We start from the raw sequence: 22,171 nt of genomic DNA, 5'->3' as shown, positions 1-22,171 counted from the left end.
GAAAACATCAAAGCACACACACACAGTAGAATGTAAATAGTATAATTTATTTTTCTCAACAATTGTGATCTTTAAACTTAAAGACCCAAAGAATCTAAACCATAAAAACACATGTAAGAGAATTAACTTGAAGATGAACTAGAAATTGTTCAAAGTTCTAAGCCAAAATGAGCTTAATTCACATTCACTTCACCCAGCAATTACGGGAACTTCTTTCAGGTGTAGTTCAGAAATTTTTGAACTAATTCAGTGAAATTTATATAACTGAACTGATTCATTCCGAGCACTGCACTCGACTGCCAACCTTCTCCTTTTTTTCTACCCTTATTTCAGCTTTTATACTGGCCTGTATACTGCACCAAATATAATGATGCAAATTTAGCAGTTTGATATAATTTGAACTGCTTCTGTTATGAGCTGAGACAGGGCTACTCAGGTCACTCAAGTTCTGCTACAAGCTTTGCCCAAGCTTGTCCTCAGATTTTTGAGCCTACTGTCACATTCATAAAAGTCTAACATTCGACTGTTTTTTTAAATAAACTGAAATTCACAAATGCTAAATTCCAAATTCACTGCTGGCATGGAAATGTGGACAGCACACGCCCCTGCCAATGCTATAAAATGGGAGAAAGAACAGTGCCAGGAAGACAGGCAAAGGTTTGCCCATTTTGCTTTTAGGCAGAATTTATTTCCATTTCAGAATTTGCCATATGTGGTTTGCAGAATACCAGACACCTTCCCCTAACATCCATAATGATCCTGTTTGGCTAAATGAAATAGGAACAATATGTAGTCCTATTTCTTAGCAAAGTATAAATGCAACAGCGGATTTGGGAATAACCAGTCCCACACCTTCTCTCAGACATACTAGTTAATCAAATAAATCAACAGAGACAGTCTTCTTAGGTAAAAGGAATAAAAGAATATTTACTCACAACCTTCATATGTTTAAGAAAACATAGGCTCTAGCTGAGACAGAAATAATCTGTAGTCTCAGTCCATTTTCAGTCCTTGGTGAGGATGCTCCTGGAAGGAGTGTCTGCCTGCTCCCTCTGCTAGAGGTTAATGGAGAATATGCAAAAGGGATCAATGTCCCCAGACAAAGGAGGAGGAAGAAGAAGGTAAATAACCCCACCTTTTAATACAGAGATATCCCCAACACTGGTTAGAGGGAATATCTCCCTATCAAACTGGCGGCATGCAAACTTGCTTATTCCAACAGATCCTTCTCCAACTTATGTTTTGATAGAGGTTTTTGCACTAGAGGAAGCTGTTGTGTGAGACTATAACAGCTACAGTGTAACATCTCCACACAAAAAGTTCTTGGACTGCCCACAAGCAAAGACGATCTTACACAGCCAGGTCCTTTGTTCAGGTTGGCATATGATTCAACTCTTCATTGCAATCATCCCCTAGTCCTTTGAAATCCATCATGCGCTGTCAGAGAACACATTCTACTGCAACTTAAGTCACATCTGCACATTAAATTTAAAGTAGTATTATACTACTTTAACAGCCATGACTTCCCCCAAAGCATCCTGGGAACTGTACTTTGTTAAGGTCTTGCCTAGAGTTAGGAAGCCCCTATTCCTCTCACACAGCTACAATTCCCAGAGTTCCCTGAGAAGAGTGATTGACTGTTAAACCATCCTGGGAACTATAGCTCTTTGAGGGGAATATCTGGAGATGCTGGGGATTGATCCTGGGGCCTTGCGAACGCAAGGCAGATGCTCTACCACTAAGCTAAAGCCCTTCCCCTTCTTTCCTTTACCATGCATTCATCCACTACTTTGTGAAAGTCATCTAGCAGGTCCCAAAGCTGGTGAACCCAAATGGAAAGATGACAAACCCAGCAGGGAGGAGCTGTCCAGAAAAACAGGAGAACCAATTGGTTGAAGGAGGCCCTGTTAGGGCTAAACAAAGTGTGGCTTTAAGCCAATTGGATGAAGTTGTCAAACCCAGGAACCTCACTGGAGTAGCTTGTCTGCAGAGCATGATAACACAAGAATTGTCATGCATGATGGATCAAAGGTCCACCTAGCCAAGCAATCTGTGCATATCAGTGGCCTGCCAGATGCCTCCAGGCAGCCCACAAGAAGAATGCTTGATATGGTCAAGTGTGCCATCTTAACACTTTACCATTTCACTCTGCCTTATGCATGGAGCAGGTCTTAAAATATGCATCAATATTACAATACTTGGTGTGAGTGAATTAAAATGGATGGGAATTGGACATTTTCAGTCAGGCAACTACAAAATATTTTATGCAGGAAATGAGAAATTAAGAAGCAACAGGGTTGCTTTAATAGTGAGAAGTGATGTAGCAAAAGCAATTAGGAGCTATAACACAAGGTCTGAGATAGTGATATCAATGAGATTTAATGGGAAACTATTAACATAACCATCATCCCAGGCTATGCTTCAACAGCAAAAGCAGAAGATGAACTGGAAAGATTTTACGCAGAAGTACAGGAAGAAATTGATCACACAAAACAAGATGTGCTGATAATCATGGGGGACTGGAATGCAAAAGTAGGAAACAAAGAAGAACTAGGAATTGTGGGGAAATGGGGCTTAGGAGATAGAAATGAAGCAGGAGAAAGATTTGTTGAATTCCGTGAAGCCAATAATTTGTTTCTTGCAAACACATTTTTTGAGCAACCAAAAAGACTACTGTACACGTGGACATCACCAAATGGTCAATATAGGAATCACATTGATTATATAATAGGTAGCAGAAGATGGAGAAGTTCCATACTTTCTGCAAAAACAAGACCAGGAGCAGATTGCGGTACAGATCATGGCCGTATCGAAAATCAGAGTAAAGCTAAAGAAGACCAACAACGCAATCATAATGCCAAAATACAACTTAAATAACATCCCAGAAGAATATAAAGATCAAATAAGGAACAGGTTTGAGGCTTTAAATTTAGTCGACAGAGAACCAGAAGAACTATGAAACGAAGTCAGAGATGTTATCAGGGAAGAATGCAAAAAGACAATACCTCTAGTTAAAAAGAGAGAAAGACCTCAAGACTGAAGAAACTCTTCAAATGGTTAAAGAGAGAAGGAAAGCAAAAGCAAAAGGAGATAGAAACACAGTCAGAACCCTAAATGCAACAATACAGTGACTAGTATGTAGGGACAAAGAGAACTATTATAATAGTTACTGTATAGAAATAGAAGAGGACAACTAAAAGGGTAGAACAAGAGCCCTGATCCAAAAGATTAGAGAAATGAAAGGGAAATTTAAACCAAGAATAGGGATATTGAATAATCAACAGGGGAACACACTGACTGACCGAGATAAAATAAAAGGAAGAAGAAAGCAATACACTAAAGAACTCTATAAAAGAGATGCAAGGATGATAGATTCATTCATGGAGGAACTGTATGATGAAAAACCAGAAATTTTAGAATGTGAGGTGAAATCTGCTCTTAAAATACTTGGAAGAAACAAATCACCAGGAACAGATGGCATACCAATAGAATTGCTGCAAGCTACTGAGACTGAACCTGTTCAAATTTTGACAAAAAATTGTCAACAAATATGGAAAACTAAACAATGGACCACAGACTGGAAGCGTTCAATATACATCCCAATTCCAAAGAAAGGGGATCCCAGGGAATGCAGTAATTATTGAACTATTGCCTTAATATCCCATGCAAGTAAAGCAATGCTCAAGATTCTATAACAAAGGCTTTTACCATATATAGAGCGAGAAATGCCAGTTGTCCAAGCTGGATTTAGAAAGGGAAGAGGCACCAGGGATCATATTGAAAACATACGTTGGAAATGGAACAGACCAAGGAATTTCAGAAGAAAATCACCCTGTGCTTTATAGATTACATCAAAGCATTTGATTGTGTAGATCATGAAAAACTATGGAACGCTTTAAAAGAAAAGGGGTGCCACAGCATCTGATTGTCCTGATGTGCAACCTATACTCTGGACAAGAGGCTACTGTAAGGACAGAATATGGAGAAACTGATTAGTTCCCCATCGGAAAGGGTGTGAGACAGGGGTGTATTTTATCAACCTGTTTAATCTATATGCAGAACTTATCATACGGAAAGCAGGATTGGACCAAGACAAAGGAGGTGTGAAAACTGGAGGGAGAAATATCAATAATTTAAAATATGCAGACAATACCATACTACTAGCGGAAACCAGTAATGATTTGAAATGAATGGTGATGAAAGTTAAAGAGGAAAGCACAAAAGCAGGACTACAGCTAAATGTCAAAAAGACTAAAGTAATGACAACTGAAAATGTATGTAACTTTAAAGTTGACAATGAGAACACTGACTTCCCAGGAGGATCCCTCCGCCTGTGCAGCCTCTGAGACGGGCTCCCGTCTTGGATGAAACTTTTTCAGTTTTAAATCCAGTCAGAAGGGTCTTTTTTGACTGGGGATAATTTCTTCCGGATAAGGAAGAAACGTGAGATTTCCCACACAGCTTTGTTGTGATTGTTGGAGACTGGAATTCGTCAGAATTGTCTGTGAAAGAAGGTCTTCCAGCAGCTCGGACGGAGTGAGGATTTCTAGCTAGCTCAGCTGAATAAGTGACCCATTTTTTTTTCTTTAAAGAAAAACGGACTAACAGGCAAGCATTCTCCTGTCTATGCTTATTACTTTCTTATCTATACAGCTAAAGAGATTTGTCAAAGAACCAGCAATTAAGAAAACCTGGGTGAGTCAAAACTTTCCTTCTCTTTTACTCACGGAACTAAGGGGGAAGAAAATAAAAATAGCCTATTTTTTATTGCAAAAAGCTGACATGGAAAATAGCATTATAAAGATTACAACGGATGAGGGGTTTCTGATTGGAAGAGAAAAGAAAAATCTTTTTGATTTATAAGACTTTTGTGTAATATATGTCTGGGACTATTTTTTCTGATCTACTTTTTTTTTTGACGAATCTGCTCATCCTTTCTGCTACTACTTATTTGGACGCTGTGAACTAAAGCTGTTTTTGCACTTCTGGGCATATAAGAGATAAGGGCTGTCTAGAGTGTGACGCCAGTTGGTTTGAAAGATTAACTCCTTTGTAACTGGATAAAGAAATAAACTGCTCTTTGCTTGGGACATTGAAAATTGAAGGAGTTTTGTTCCTTTGGCTTTAAGAATGACAATTAAGAAGATCATGGATGTACAAGAAGGGACTTTATCTTTAGACATGTTTCAGAAAATAATGAATGGGATTAAGTCAATAAAACAAGAACTGAGAAATAATAGTCAAGCGTTGAGAATTGAATTTGACGAAATGAGACAGGAGTTGAAAGAAATTCAGGATTCTATGAGAAAGGAGAATAAAGATAGATCTGGAAAACCAAAAAAGGATGAAAGAGAAATTAAAGGCAAGGTTCAAACTATGGAGATTGGATTAAATATGGACATGGAAAAAGATTTGGATTTCCTGGCTGTGATGGATCCTGGAGACAAATATTACAGTTTGGAACTCAGCGCTGTCCCTGAAGGAATTGAAGAGATTGGAGATAAAGATATTATCGGTTCAAAAAAATTCCTGGACTGGAAGGATTTGATGGAACTTGAAATGGAGAAAGCTAACAGAATTAATCCCTGCTTTGTGTCAATGGAAAAATCTTCAAGAGATGTGCTAGTGTATCATGTAAAAAAGAGGAACAGAGATGCGGCTTTGCAACAATACTTCAGTGATACGTTCGGAATTGATGGCAAGAAAATATCTGTGAAAAAGGAAATTCCTATCAGACTCTTATTATATGACTATGACAGCAAGATTATTGGGTGCGTAAAGATGGAAGATGGAAGATGGAACCAATACGGATAATGGAAGAAGAGCGATTTGAAATTACTGGACTTAGTAGACTTGATGAGCCGGATTAATTGACATGTTTATCTAGAAAAAAAAATGATGGACATATATCTCAAGGATTGGAAACTTCTCTTTGACTTTTTGTGGAAGAATAAAATGATATGATGTTAATGAGATTTGAAACCAATTAAGATAACCGCTGGAGGAAGGTGATTTTATAATATATTAGGAGACAGGCTTGTTATATATTATAGATTTATAGCTGAACTACGACAAATCGGAAGTCAATATTTTTATATTTTTTTTCTTTTTTTATTGTATTAGTTATTGATTTGTGTTTTTTCTTTTTGTATTGTTTTGGTTTTGAAAATTTGAATAAAAATTAATTGGAAAAAAAAAAGACAATGAGAACACTGAACTTGTCAAGGACTATTAATACCTTGGCAGAGACATTAACCAAAATGGAGACAATAGTCAAGAAATCAGAAGAAGGTTGGACTGGGGAGGGCAACTGTGAGAGAACTAGAAAAGGTCCTCAAATGCAAAGACGTATCACTGAACACTAAAGTCAGGATCATTCAGACCATGGTATTCCCAATCTCTATGTATGGATGTGAAAGTTGGACAGTGAAAAAAGCGGATAAGAGAAAAATCAACTCATTTGAAATGTGGTGTTGGAGCAGAGCTTTGCGCATACCATGGACTGCAAAAAAGACAAATGGTTGGGTGTTAGAACAAATTAAACCAGAACTATCACTAGAAGCTAAAATGATGAAACTGAGGTTATCATACTTTATTTATTTATTTATTTGTTTATTTATTAAACTTGTATACCGCCCCATAGCCGAAGCTCTCTGGGCGGTTTACAACAACTAAAAACAAATACAATTTAAAATACATCTTTTAAAAACAATTTAAAAACACAATTTAAAAATTTAAAACAATATAGAACACATGCTAAAATGCCTGGGAGAAGAGGAAAGTCTTGACCTGGTGTTGAAGAGACAACAGTGTTGGCGCCAGGTGCACCTCGTCAATAAAATCATAATTTAGGGGCCACCACTGAGAAGGCCCTCTCCCTTGTTGCCATTCTCCGAGCTTCCCTCGGAGTAGGCACCCGGAGGAGGCCCTTTGATCTGGAACAGTGTACAGGTGGGTTCGTATCGAGAGAGGCGTTCCATCAGGTATTGTGGTCCCAAGCCGTGTAAGGCTTTATAGGTCAATACCAGCACCTTGAATTGAGCTCGGAAACATAAAGGCAGCCAGTGCAAGTGGGCCAGAATTGGTTTTATATGTTCGGACCGTCTGGTCCCCAAGCACCACCTTCTGGAGGCTACCTGCCAAGTAGGAGTGGAACCACCGCAATGCAGTACCTCCCACTCCCAACTCAGCTAGTCTCCCCAGAAGGATACCATGGTCGATGGTATCGAAAGCTGCTGAGAGATCAAGGAGAATCAGCAGAGTCACACTCCCCCTGTCTCTCTCCCAACAAAGGTCATCATATAGGGTGACCAAGGCTGTTTCTGTGCCAAAACCAGGCCTGAAACCCGACTGATATGGATCCAGATAATCGGTCTCATTCAAGAGTGTCTGGAGCTGGCCTGCAACCACTTGTTCAAGGACCTTGCCCAGGAATGGAACATTTGCTACCGGCCTATAGTTATTAAAAAAAATTGGGTCCAGGGAGGGTTTCTTCAGGAGTGGTCTCACTACTGCCTCTTTCAGGCAGCCAGGGACCACCCCCTCTCGCAGAGAGGCATTAATCACCTCCCTGGCCCAGCTGGCTGTTCCATCCCTGCTAGCTTTTATTAGCCAAGAAGGGCAAGGATCCAGCACAGAAGTGGTTGCACGAACCTGTCCAAGCACCTTGTCAACGTCCTCAAGCTGCACCAACTGAAACTCACCCAAGAAATTGGGACAAGGCTGTGCTCTGGATACCTCGCTTGATTCACCTGCTATAACACTGGAGTCTAAGTCCTGGGGGATGCTAGAGATTTTGTCCTGGATGTGCCTAGCAAATTCATTACAGCGGGCCTCAGATGCTTCTACCATGTCCCTGGGGCCAGAGTGTAATAGCCCCCGGACAATTCTGAAGAGCTCCGCTGGGTGGCAGAGTGATGATTTGATAGTGAAAGCAAAATATTGTTTTTTTGCTGCCCTTACTGCCCCTAAATACAGCTTACCATAGGCACTTACCAGTGTATAACTGCATCCAATCAGGGCCAGCTCCAGGTATGCCGGGGCCTTTGGGCATCAGCCTGCCCCGGGCCCCTCCGCTCCCCTTCCGCAATCCATGGCAGGAGCCGTGCTACATATCACAAGACAGTCCAAAGCTTTTGAGCCATCCGCCAAGCCGCCCGCCATGCCCGCCATCCCCCCCTCACCTACCTTGCTCTGTTGTTCTTTGCGGCTGCGCGCGCAGCACGTACAGGGTTGCCATCAAACAAGATGGCGGCTGAGGTTTTCGTAAGGGCCTGAAGCCTCTACTGCCATCTTGGTTGATGGTACGCAATGTGCGCATTGCTGCTATCAACCAAGATGGTGGCAGAGGCTTCAGTCCTTTACTGAAACCTCGGCTGCCATCTTAATTGATGGCAACCCTGTGCGTCCAACGCGCGCGCAACCACAAAGAAAAGCAGAGCAAGGTAGGTGAAGCGGGGGGATGGTGGGCATGGCGGGTGGCTCCTATCCTGCACTCCGCAGCTCCTGCCGCGGATCGTGGAAGGGGAGCAGAGGGCCCCTCAGGAGCTCCTGTGGCTCCGGGGCCCTCGAGCCAGTGCCCAACCTGGCCGCCCTTTAGAACCGGCCCTGTTATTGAGCCTCCTCTTTTTGCTGACTGACTTACTGCCTGGACTGCAAACAAATCAAAGCAAAACAGGCGGATTGAGAACCACGTACAGTTTTATGAATAATATATTTTTGTGTGGTTTAAAGTAATGGATGTTATTGTTTTAAATATAGAATTCTAAATTCCAACATATTAAAAAAAATCCCATTATCAAAAACAGCAGGAAAATAAAGAAGGAAAAGCAAAGGAAATGAAAAGAAGACCCAGTCCTCTCAGAGGACCTTTTGGCATTTTTAAAAAAAACATGACTGGGAAATGATGATATGGAAATCCATACATGAATGTAGGTAATATATATCTTGTATTACAATATATAATATATGGAGAGCCAGTATGATGTAGTGGATAGAGTGTCAGATTGGAACCTGGGAGCTCAGGGTTCAAATCTCGCTTGGCCACAAAGCTCACTGGGTGTCTCTGGGCTAGTCACTCTCTCTTAGCCTAACCTACCTCACAGGATTGTTGTGAGGATAAAATTGGAGGAACCATGTTTGTATGCCACCTTGAGCTCCCTGGAGGAAAAGTGGGATATAAATATAACGATAAAATTAAAATAATTTATAAATGAACGTGCACATTTATCTGCCTGTCAATTGATCATAAGGAATGACGTCTGCCTTGACCCATCCCTTCCACTTGGTCTTAGTGTCTCAGTGGATATTACAGGCTATGGTCCAGAGCAGAGGGTTATCTTTTTTTGTGAGGGTTGGTATCATTGTGGACACACCAGGCACAGTGATTTCTACTCATACAAATACCAAGAGTAAACTGTAGGATGGTGATAATCTAGAAAATGCAGAGTGGGATCAAAAAGGAGACAGAGACCAGGGATATCGGCCTGCCTGATGATGCTAAACATTGCCCTTTCCCTGCAATTTGTAGTCCAAAACATCTGAAGGGCACCAGGTTGGGGAAGGCTCCTTTCATTGTTACTAACTTCCTCTGGATCCAACCAATTGCTTTGATGTTAGGCCCATTAACACCAATGCAGAGCTTGGAAAAGTTACTTTTTTGAACTACAACTCCCATCAGCCCCAGCCAGCACGGCTGGGGCTGATGGGAGTTGTAGTTCAAAAAAGTAACTTTTCCAAGCTCTGCACCAATGAGGCATGAGTACAATGAATGATCCCAGCGTAGACTTCAGGAAAATGGATTTCAGACTCGGAATGCACCTGAGATTTCAAAGAATGGAGGGAGCATCCATATATATGTACATGTATATACAAACTAGCGAGGATCAAATAGAGAACAGAAGGACAATAGAGGCACCTCACCTGCTTATAGACCTGCAGTCCTCCAAGTGCAAGCTGAGGTTGGTTAGTCTCTCATCTCACAAAGCAAGAGAACGCTGGAATTCAGCTTTCATTATTTTGCAAAGCCATCAAGGGACAGATTCACACTCCCTCTCAACAACATATTCATCATAATAAACAACAACACATGTATACCCCTCTATTAGGGATGAGCAAGAATTCCACCCAATTGGTACTTTTCCATTAATTCACATTCGCTATTGCTGCGGATTGGATTTTTATGTAGTGACTTTCCATGTCTATTTTCAAAAATGGATTTGTTTTCGTAAAAAAAAAAAACCATATCTAAAATACTGATATTACTATTGATATTTGTATTGATAGGGTCTTCCATTTATCGATATTTCCTTTTAATTTGTCAGCATTTCCTTTCAAAATATTGATATTTCCTTTCAAAATATCAGTATTAATATGAATATTTCCAAAAGGAAAAAAACCCTTCAGCTACCTCTTCATCTCTCCTCTGTATCTCTTCTCATAAATATCTATTTATTGTAACTTCCCACTTAACTCCACACTGAGCACTCTATTTCTTGCTCCCTTCTGCCTCCGCCTTACTTCTTTATCTCAAAATATTCCATGTCCGCCTTGACTGTCGTGGCTTCTCTGGATAGTCGAAGCCAGCTTTAACACCAAAGAAGCCCTCAGAGAAGGTGCTAGGGAATAAAAGAGCCATCTCTCTCCCCCACCCCCTTTCTCGGGGTCCAAAATTAACTCTGGACAGGAAGCCTGTTCTATTTCTGCTTCCTCCCACATTTGAAGCTGGCAAAGGCCCTGCGGTTGGTTGAGGAGAGGAGATGAAGGAAATAAAAGAATGTAATGCTGAAAGCTTGGGGGAGGGGCAACAGAAAGAGAGAACCTCCTCTCAGCCTTCTTGAGATCAACTAAATGGACACCGGAGATTACGGAATGGGGCTGTGGGGCAAGTCAGGGAAGGGCCATAGGTCAGTGGCAGCACATCTGCTTGGCATGCAGGCTCAATCCCTGGTATCTCCAGGCAGGGCTGGGAGAGATTCCATCTAAAACCCTGGAGAGCTGCTGTCAACCAGGGTAGACAATACTGAGCTAGATGGATGAGTGGCAGTTTCCTATGTTTCTAAGTTCAACCAACCATTTATGAGGTGGAAAAGTCACCACCAAGTAGCTTTCCCTTGAGCTTTCATGCAATGAAAGCATCTTAACTAGGAAGGGCAGTCCAATATTTCGAGTGACTGGAGACTATAGAGTTAAGACTCTCTTCCCCACCACCACCACCACCCTGATTTCAGCTATTCTTCTGAAGTGCTTTATTTACTAACTTGTTTCTTTCTACAAAATTCTACACCAAATGCTATGGTGCAAATGTCGTCATCTTGCATGGAAATGGAAATGGACTGCCTTCAAGTCGATCCCGACTTATGGCTACCCTATGAACAGGGATTTCATAGTAAGCCATATTCAGAGGGGGGTTACCATTGCCTCTCTCTGAGGCTAGTCCTCCCCAGCTGGTTAGGGCCTGCTTAGCTTGTCACAGCTGCACAAGCCAGCCCCTTCCCTGTCCACAACTGGGCTCCTTTGGACAGTGCAGCTTGCCCACGGCTGCACAGGTGGCAGGGCACGTAACCCCTGAGCCACTCACTGTGGGAGTGATCTTTACCTGGCCCTTTACACTCAGGAGACACGAGCATGGAGTTTAACTCACAGACCCTGGACTCCCAGCCAGGCTCTCCTCCCGACAGTGCTATGCCAGCTGTGTCATTTTGCATAAGTTATCCTTCTGCTGCTACTCATCAGGGGGACTGGAACTATCCAAAGCACTCAGATTCAGCTACATGACTTCTGAAAATCTTGCTTCCCTCCCCTAGCCCTCCACAATCCCACCCTAGCTACTTCTGAGATTTCTTTGTGCACTGCTCATATTGCACGTTCAGTTGTACTTTTACAGTCCCAAGGGCGAGAAACGTGCCCTTTTTAAAAAGCTATGATTCTGGAGATGCTAAATCTCCACACGCATGGAATTGTGGATGATGAAGAGAATGATTTATTTTATAAGTCAAGAGAAAATAGCCATGTGAAGGACAGAGAAATTTCTCCAACATGTATTTGTTAATTTCTAGGGCAGAATTCATCTTTTGGGACTACAATAATACAGACACATCCAAGACAATACAAGCCATTGTGGGAAGATATAGCGGCCACAGAATGACATCCCAGAACAAAAACTGCTTGCTGGGATGTGTGCAGAAAAAAAGGATGCCCTCTTCTGAAGCCACCAAAACCTCCCCTTTAATAATGGCATGCCAAAGTCAGGTCTTTGTTGACATCATCATCCCAAGATAACCCTCTGAAAAGAATAATACACACAATTCATTCTGATGCAACTCTACCACTGAACTATTCTGTCCACTCATCTGCCCCTTTGAAAAAGGCGCTGAGTGCCAAACATCACGGTAACTGCCCTCATTTACATCAGCAGCTTATTAAAAGCTTGGTCCATGTTAAGCAAATGTGGTAGGGTGGCCTTTATTTATTTATCTTATTAAAGTCTGTTTTAAAAGCAAAGATCCCTAAGACAGGGGAGCAGGGACCTTGAATTTGCCCATCAAATTTACCACCTGCACATCAGACTGGACAAGCACATGAGTGACAATGGTCACAGTCTTCCCACGATGGTGAGATATATTATATTTCTGATAAAATTATAGAAATTATTTCATTGTAGCCATACATATAAATCAGCACATGCAAAGTTCATGCCAAAATGTATCCTCTTTTTAGGGTGTGATGTGCAAACAGCTACCCTATAGTCAGGGTGCAGAGGGGGAACTGTCTTTCTATAGGAGTGCATGAATGGCCTCTTTTATTTGAATGAGGCTGGGAGAAGCTGTTCAGCAATCTAGGAAAACCTGTGCAGGAAAGGCAGCCCAGGTCTAGGCCAGTTAGTAGAGACCACCACGCTTAAGAATCTCCTGATCTGGGGTAATGAGGGCAGGGGATATTTACTTCTCTCCCATAATATCAAATGCCTAAGTCAAGCCTGCAAAGATAGCTTTTAATAGCATGTATTTACTTCCAGAGCAATCTGATACATCCTTACAACAACAGAAATTGGCTTTAGAATACAATCTTATGCAGTTCTACTCATAAGTAAGCACTCAATTCAGTGGAACTCCCAAGTAAGTGTGTGTAGAAATGCAGCCTTAATTTCTTAGGCTGCAATCCTAGCCCCACTTACATGGGAGAAAGCATCACAGCTGAAATCTGGCTCCCATGTCAATGTCTAGCGATAGAGCCTTAATGGTTTATTTATTTTATTTTATTTATTACATTTGTATACCGCCCCATAGCCAAAATTCTCTGGGCGGTTTTACAACATGGTTGATCCCATGTGCACTGGTAGGCTGGCCCACAGGACCATGTTTGTTGCAAGGGAGAGAAAGATTAAAGCAGATATTCTCCCATCCATCACTGATCCAGCCTGAAGTTTAACACCGCCATTAAGGCAATCTGAGAAGCTCAAACATGGTTTTGCTGTGGTATATGTCACAGCAAGACACTAGCTAGAGGGCACCCTGATAAAAGGGTGAAATAAAAGACATTGCTTGTGGGCAACAGAACATCTTCAGAGAGTGAATGATTATTAAAAGTCACAGCTGATTAGGGTTGCCAGGTTCAATCCCTGAGACGGATCCTGTATCTTTAGGAGAAGAAAGTCAACCAAGTGCAGGTGTTCTTGCAACCCTGTAATAGGAAAAACCACAAGGTGAAATTGTCCCTTCCCCCTGCACAACTTTTAAAGGCCCAGCCTCCAAGAGGTCTTCTGTATCTTTAAAAGTTGTGCAGGGGGGAGGGAGAATTCCACCTTGTGGTTTTTCCCATTACAGGGTTGTAAGAACACCTGCACTTGGCTGACTTTCTCTTCTCCTAAAGATACAAGATCAGTCTCAGGGATTGAACCTGGGGGCAACCCTACAGCTGATGGACTGCAGCCAAAGTCTGCCAAGAAATTGAGCATACTAATCTGGCACAGCTGAGTCTCCATCACAGCTGGTGCATATCAGTAGGGCCAGGATGCCCACAATCATGTTTACATTAAAGAATTCTTACACACTGAGAGGAAACAGTTTTTGTCAAGGCTTCACCCATTGTGGATGGGGGGGACCTCACAGTGGTACATTCCCATACAAAAACCCTTTTGGAGACAAAAAGAGTAAACCTTGTCAACCTTAATCTAATTCCATCTGTGGTGCAATACAGATGACTTTTGTCGTCTTCTGGATATTGTGGGTGACCGTAAGAACAGAAGAACTGCTGGATCCAGCAAAGATCCATTCCAACATTCTGTTTACAATAATCAGCCAAGCAGGTGATCTCTGGAAGTTCAGAAGCAGGGTGAAAGGAGGGAAGGGGCATCTGGGGCTCCAAGAAATATTGCCTCTGAATATGTTCCATTTGCCTACCCTGACATGGGATCTGTCTAGATGAAGAGTGGTTGTGATTTTTTAAATAAATATATTTAATTAAGATGCACACGAACATAAGAAGTGCCTTGTCAAATCAAGGTACTCAGGTACCTTGTCAACCTTAACCTAACATTTTGCTTTGAGTAGTGGCAAACAAGATATATTTGGAAGTTCACAAGCAGTCCCTGAAAGTGAGGAGCATTCAGCTCAATATCTCGTTGTCAGAGTACCCTTGCCTCTGCACAAGGAGATTCTATTTAGGCTTTTCTTCCATAAATTTGTCTAACCTAGTGCCAATCACTTTCTCTCAGCCTAACCTACCTCACAGGGTTATTGTGATGACAACATGGGGAAGTGGAAAGACCATGTACATCACCCTGAACTCCTTGGAGGATAAGTAGAATATAAATGTAAAATAAATAATGTATTTATTGGAGGGCTAAATATACTGAGGTGAGGGTTGCCTATTATTGGAGGCCATTATTTTCCCACATGTAAAGGGCATTTCTTCACAAAGCAGTTTCAGTGCACCTAAATGACTCACTTCGGTACGTACAAAGAACTCTGAAAACTCTCCAGTGGGCTGTGCTGTATGCAGTGCTTGGGCACAATGGAACATCCTCTGATATTGAAGAGAATGGGAGAGCACCTGGCCATGCAGACCTCCATGTGCACAAAGGAACTCTGCAGAGATTTATATCGTTTAGAGTGTAAACTTTTGACAAAATCATATACATTGCAACATAGTGGAAGTGCTTTCTACTGTGTTCTGTGAAAACAAATGCCTTAAAATTAGGGAAGGAACTTCCACTTCCCAAAACATTATCCAAACCGAAACACTGGTATTCCTTGAAATTTACACTTCCCTGAGCTTTGCAAATAATGTGTACAAAAATGTATGTACTAGAGTAAAATAACATACAACATACGCATAAGGGGAAATTACTTTGCAAAAATGCGTATGTGAGGCAAAATTCCACAAAAAAGCAAATATTAGAAGCAATTCATTTTGGAATTTTCATGAGGAGTTGTTGTTTTTTAAAAAAAATGCAAACCGGTATGGAAATGCGGTGAACTGAATTCAGATTAGAAAAATGATAAACAGAGAAAAACCAAAATTGACAGATTTGTCCATTCCTACTCTGAATGCAGCAAATATTTATCTGTCTTCACACAAAAACCTTTTACACACACACGCACTTTCTAATTCAACAGCAGTAGATAGTTAAATCCCAACCAACTTCCTGGTGAGTTGGGAAGGCAAAATGTGGTACATGAGTAGCTTGCAAGCAAAATCCAGCACTCCTGAATTCTGATGGAGGCAAACATCCTTCTCAGTTTCATCTGGGGTATTATTTCCCATAACATTCTGGCTAGGTTCAAAAGAGCAACGACCCCTGAGGGCTTAAGAATACCAGTGGGATTTTTGGCAATGTACACACCTATCATACACACATCCCATATCATAAACTGCTTTTGAATGTCAGTTTTTGCAAATAACAGTTTCAAATTCAGTTTTTTATGCGGCGTGGCAAGGGGATCTGCTGATGGAAGAACTCCAGTCCAACATCTCCCTTCAGATGGATAGCATTAGCTGTTTAGATCCTGACCTACATCTGATGAATTTCAGATTTCTCAACAATTGGAGTATGTTCCTCTCAGAAATCTGAAACTTTTCAAAAATTCAACAATGGAAGGGCGGGAGAAGCATTATTATGATAACACCAAAATACACAAGTTTTTGTTCTGTTGTTCTAAGGAAATAAAGACAATTCCAAAAGCTGTGATGACATTTTCATTGAAGTAGTTTACATTTGATGCAATAAGCCAATTATTTATGCATTTGTTATACTTTTAAGCCACCCTTCATACTAATGCATATATTAGGATCAGGGATGGGGAAGAAATTTGATTCAGTTCATATTTAAAGCCAAATCTATCAAATTTGAACTTTGCAAAACAATATGAGAACCAAACCACAGCCATCCTTCGAAATTCGCATTATCTGAATTCTCCAGCCAAACAATGTCCATAGAAATGCATATATTGGGGAAATATGTCCATAAAAATGAACATAGTGAAAATAACAAATAAAATGTATTAGGAAAAAACTGCTTGTAAGAATGTGTAATTAGTCAAAACTGCACACTAAAATATGTTCATTTGGGGAAATTCACACTAAAATGCTTGAGAATTTTCATGAGGATTTTTTAAAATTAAAAAATCGGAAATTGCTGCAGAAATGTGGAGAACCAAATTTAAAATTGGGAAAATTAGAAACTGAGAAAACTGAAACTGACAGATTCTTTCAACCCTAATGGGATTCAGATGCAAATATGATTGTCGCTGACTCAAAACAAAATAAAATAGTCATGAGGCCCTTATCTTACAAAAAAGGGGGGGAAAATTCCTTCCTGTATATTATATACACAGAACAAAGCTATGGCAAAAAGTAGGCATTTTAGAGCCTCCCCTTAAAAAAAATTAATAAAGGAAGCATGATAAATTCTAGATAAATCTGTGGCGAGATTGTTCAGACCATGCCCAGATGCTTCTTAAATATGTTTTAAAATATTTATTTATTGCTTGCTATTAATAGCAAGAAATCTATCACGGTACCATGCAATGACAATATCTATAAAGGTTCACTTTCGCTATATCTGAAGTAACTCAGCAATGACCATTACTGATCAAAGGAGGTCTCATTCATCCTCTTCTTTTCAAAAGTATGGCTTCTGCTACCACATCTAATGCCTCAATGGTACATGTGGCTCTCATGTCTTCCCACTTGGATCCCTCCACTATCTGCCAACACTACATACACAATCATTTCCCTCTTTACCACACTTTCCAAAAATTGCTTAGAATAGGATTTCTTGGAATCTTTTCAATGCAAACAAGTCCTGTTTTTAACAAACAGCTGTACTCATTTTGACTACTAGGACCAAGGAACAGAAGTTTCTGCAACCTAGGCATGGGGGAGAAATTCAAGTCAGTTTTAGTGTGTACTTTTCAAAACTGTTCAAAAATATGTGAACTGAAACACAGCCATCCTTCAAAATTCTTGCTTCCCCAAATTTTGCAATGCAGTTCTCCAGCCGAGCATTGTGTACAGAAATGCATATATTAACGTAAAATGTGCATATCAATGCACATATTAGTGAAAACAACATACAAACAAGCATTATATTACAGGAAATTACTTGCAAAAATGTGTATATTTGTCAAAACAACATACAAAAATGTGTGTATTAGGAGAAATTTGTACTAAAATCCTGAAGAACTTTCATAAGGATTTTTTTTAAAAAGTTGCTTCAAAAATGTGGAAAATTGAATTTAAGACTGGAAAAATTAGAAATGAATCAAAATGAGAGATCCAAAAACTGACAGATTAGTCCACCCCTACCGCGACCACAGGTAAATCAGGCTAAGCACCATCCCCTAATTATTATTGTCAATGCAAAGATAACCATGAGAAAGATATTGCGGCTAATGCAGCAAAGATTATCAGGATCTTTTGCGTAACTGAGGAAGTCGACTAAGGAGAAACACAGGAGAGGGGGAACCTGAAGGCACAAAGAGAGTCACTCTGCAATTTTCAAGGGCTGGGGATTGTTGGAGTTCAAATGTATCTGAAACAGACACCTGTAAGTTGTTGCTTTCTGAGCAAATGGCAGCTTCATCATCAGGAAAAGAACATGGGGTGTGTGTAGAGAGAGCTGCTATTCAGTTGTTTAAAAACCATGGGGAGATCCCATCATGGATCTCCTGCCCTCACATCCAGTTTGGATAGGAAATGCAAGCTACAGTAAATACAGAGCTTGACAGAAGGGCCCAAGAGCTATGGTAGCTGGGGTCTGGACTATTGGGGAAGAGAAACCTCAGGTCAGAGGCTTGCTGTTTTGATCATGTTCATTCTCTTTACTCCATTCATGAACCTTTTTGTGGTTTTGTTTTGGTTACTTCTTAAATCCTGAGAATGATTTGTTCTCCTTGTTTTTATCCTTCTAAAAGTATAATAAGCTTTATTTCTCAATCACCTTATGACACAATGCTCTTTTTAGGGTGACCAGATACAATCCAGGAGCGCCAGGGTCCTCCTGAATCTTGGAGAAAGGAAGGAATTTCAGCAGGTCCAACTGCCCCTGGACTGCAGGGGTGACATGGCATCTACCAAAATTCCCTCTGCATGTTCCAGGAATCTCATCCTAGGTTGCTTCTAGGTCTTTGTAAGATGAGTTGAATGCACAGCAAACTAAGCAGCATCTGATGCCTTTGCTCAAGAAAATCACATCTGATGCATCTGTTAATAGCGCTTCCTCACAAAATCCAATGTTTCTGATCTCTTGAGGTCGGAGATTAATGGATGTGGCACACTGACTGCTGGGGCAAAATAGGTTTTTTAAATAATCATAATCATACCAACCTTGTTTTCGGTGGTAGAATTTTAGGGACAGATGCATTCAGTAGCTTAAAAAGGGGTTTTGCATGTCTAGCAGATGAAAATTGAATGATGTACCATAACTACTTCACCTACTGGAGGAAAGCAACCCTGGTCACAGTTATGTCAGATAAATATATACCATTTTTCCTTTCTGACTTAATTGGGATCCTTCCCAAAAACCAGTTTTCATTACGGATGATTGTTAAAATCAAAGGCACCAGCTGAAGTTCAGTCAATTGTAACTGGTTAATCACACACACCCCGGCCCTTAAGCATCTACCCCTCACCATTAGCTTCATAAATAAGGGCCACTCTGGAAAAGCGTTTTTGGACTCTTATTGGCAGTTATTTAGGCCCCATGAAATAGACTAAAATATATATTTTCATGGAATAAATTATGTTGGCCAAACATAAAATTATGTTGGCCTGAAAGGCTGTGCATCGTTACAACAACAGTTGGTCCAATAAAATACCCTGCTTACAGTGCAAGCCTATGCAGGTCTACTCAGAAGTAAGTCCCATAGAGTTCAATGGGGCTTACTCCCAGGTAAGTGTGTATAAGATTGCAGCCTTGTTTTGAAGCTTTTAAAAAGTGAGTCAAAATCATGGGAAAAATTCACAGTAGACCATTCCCATCCATTGACCGCTCAAAATAATTCTGAATTTGATACAAGTGTCATCTATGAATTCAAACCAGGAAAACAGAGTATTTATAGAGGCCCAGTTAGGATAGATACAACTGTTACTACTATGATGCCTTTGATTATCGGGCCAAGAGACAACAGTCATTGTTACTTCAGGTAAAACAAAATATTCCTTTTCCTCACTGCAGCTTCATAAGTTCATGCAGACTGATTTTTTTTTTTTGCAGACACACACAAAATGAGTCACTGTTTTTTAGGATGGAATGTGTTCTAGCCCTGTGGTTCCCAACCTGTGGTCTGTGAGCTTCATTCAGGTGGTCCATGGCCTGTCCGCATTAAACATTATTATTGATTTTAATTCTATTTTTATTCCTTCATTTATTTATTTATTTATTTATTTATTTGGCACCTGGGTAGCCACTGTGAGAACAGGATGCTGGACTAGATGGGCCACTGGCCTGATCCAGCAGGCTCTTCTTATGTTCTTATGATTTATATCCTGCCCTTCCTCCCAGCAGGAGCCCAGGGCGGCAAACAAAAGCACTAAAAGCACTCTAAAACGTCATAAAAACAGACCTTAAAATACATTAAAACAAAACAACTTTTAAAACATTTTTTTAAAAGCTTTAAATAAAATGGGTTAAAAAACATATTGTTTAGGGAAAAAAGGTTTAAAAAACATTAAAAAGCAATTCCAACAAAGACACAGACTGGGATAGGTCTCAACTTCAAATGCTTGTTGAAAGAGGAAAGTCTTCAATAGGCGCTAAAAAGATAACAGAGATGGCACAAATTCCACAGGGTAGGTGCTGCCACACTAAAGGTCCATTTCCTATGTTGTGCAGAATGGACCTCCTGATAAGATGGTATCTGCAGGAGGCCCTCACCTGCAGAGTGCAGTGATTGACTGGGTATATAAGGGGTAAGACGGTCTTTCAGGCATCCTGGTCCCAAGCTGTATAGGGCTTTGTACACCAAGACCAGAACCTTGAACTTGGCCCAGTAGTAAATGGGCAGCCAGTGCAATTTTTTCAGCAGCACGGTGACATGTTGGCGATACCCTGCCCCAGTGAGCAGTCTCACCACCACATTTTGCACCAGCTGCAACTTCCAGACCAACCTCAAGGGCAATATTGTATTTCAGTTTGAATTCTACAGAGTGCAACTGTAATACAATAAAATACCACGTAAGAAACCAAAGAAGCAATAAAAATGCCATAAAAAACCATGCAGCATCTAGCACAGCACATTGCAATTGCTGCAACAGGCAGACAAATCATTAAGTGGTCTGTAAGACCATCAGCAGTTTTCAAGTGGTCTGGGGGGGGCGGAGTTTGGGAACCATTGCTCTAGCATCTTCCTAGGTCCTAAACGTGTGCCTATTTGCTGCTTTTTATTATTGTTGTTGGACTTCATCCATGTGTTGATGCAACATGGCTTAGATACCACTCTACCATAGAACCCGTATTTTAACTATTCGAACAAGGGACATAAAAGTAACTATCAGAAAATGTACAGCCGGAAGTCTCCAGGCATAGCCAGTTCTGTTCAGGGTCTTAAGCAAGAAGCAGACACTGGCTTCCGTGGATACATTTTTGTGCAGAACCCTAAAGGGCGAGTGTTACTGTGTACTGGGGAGCTTTCGACTACTGGGGACAAGGCTCTCTTGTTACTGTCACATCAGGTAAGTATTTTGCTTTTCAATCAAATTTCATTTCTACATATGTTGGGTTTGGGGGTGCACACTTCCATAAGCATTTGAACAGAATGGTTTGGGGCATAGATGACTGTGCCACAGCTGGTATGATTTTGATTACTGGGGACAAGGCACCCTGGTTACCGTCTCCTCAGGTAAATATCTAACCTCTCAATCAAGCCTTTATTTCTAGCATGAACTCCAAAGGTATTGGGTTTTAGGAGTATCTGAACAGTGTAGTTTGGGCAATAGATTACTGTGTGTCATTTCGGATGCTTTTGATGACTTTGATGATGGTCTGCATGCTCGTGAACACGTGGATGCTGTGGTGATTTGGAATGCTTTTGATCACTGGGGACAAGGCATCCTGGTGACCATCACATCGGGTAAGCCTCTACAATACGACTGAAAACTTTTGTACAACTTTTCAGTTATGAGAACTTTCATAGCAATTGTCAGTGGCAACCAGATCTTGGTGCCTTTTGTTTTAAAAGCACATGCTTGCAAGTTATTAAACAGTAATTGAAATGTTATTTTCTTGTGTAAATATTAAGATCTAGGTCGCTTTTCCTTAGGGATGTTCATGTTGATCATCAAGTTAAACTTTCAGTCTTTCATTCCATTGAAATAAATGGAGGACCTCAACGAGTCAAATACAGATCAGGTTAATTAAAACAAATATGAAATAACTGGACTTCTTTCGGTGGGGGGGGAAAGACCCATGGGTTACTTCCAGGGCTAATTTTCATTGTCACAGAGCTTAAAAACTATATCAGAGGCATTTTGGAATAGTCAGATTCACGTCAATATCATACCAGTTTCAGGGAAAGACTACATAGTGGAAACATGAGTATCTGCCTTTTCCAGAACACGTGAAGGTACCCTAAGTTTCTTTTCTTTTTCTGAACCTACCTACACCTTGACTTTTAAAATCTTGGTTGAAAATAATCTATAAAGTAGCCCATAGATCAGGGGTAGGGAATCT

Source organism: Rhineura floridana, chromosome 11 (genome assembly GCF_030035675.1).
Source record: "Rhineura floridana isolate rRhiFlo1 chromosome 11, rRhiFlo1.hap2, whole genome shotgun sequence".
Taxonomy (NCBI): Eukaryota; Metazoa; Chordata; class Lepidosauria; order Squamata; family Rhineuridae; genus Rhineura; species Rhineura floridana.
The sequence above is the reverse complement of the archived record's forward strand: the minus strand, read 5'-3'. Positions refer to the sequence as shown.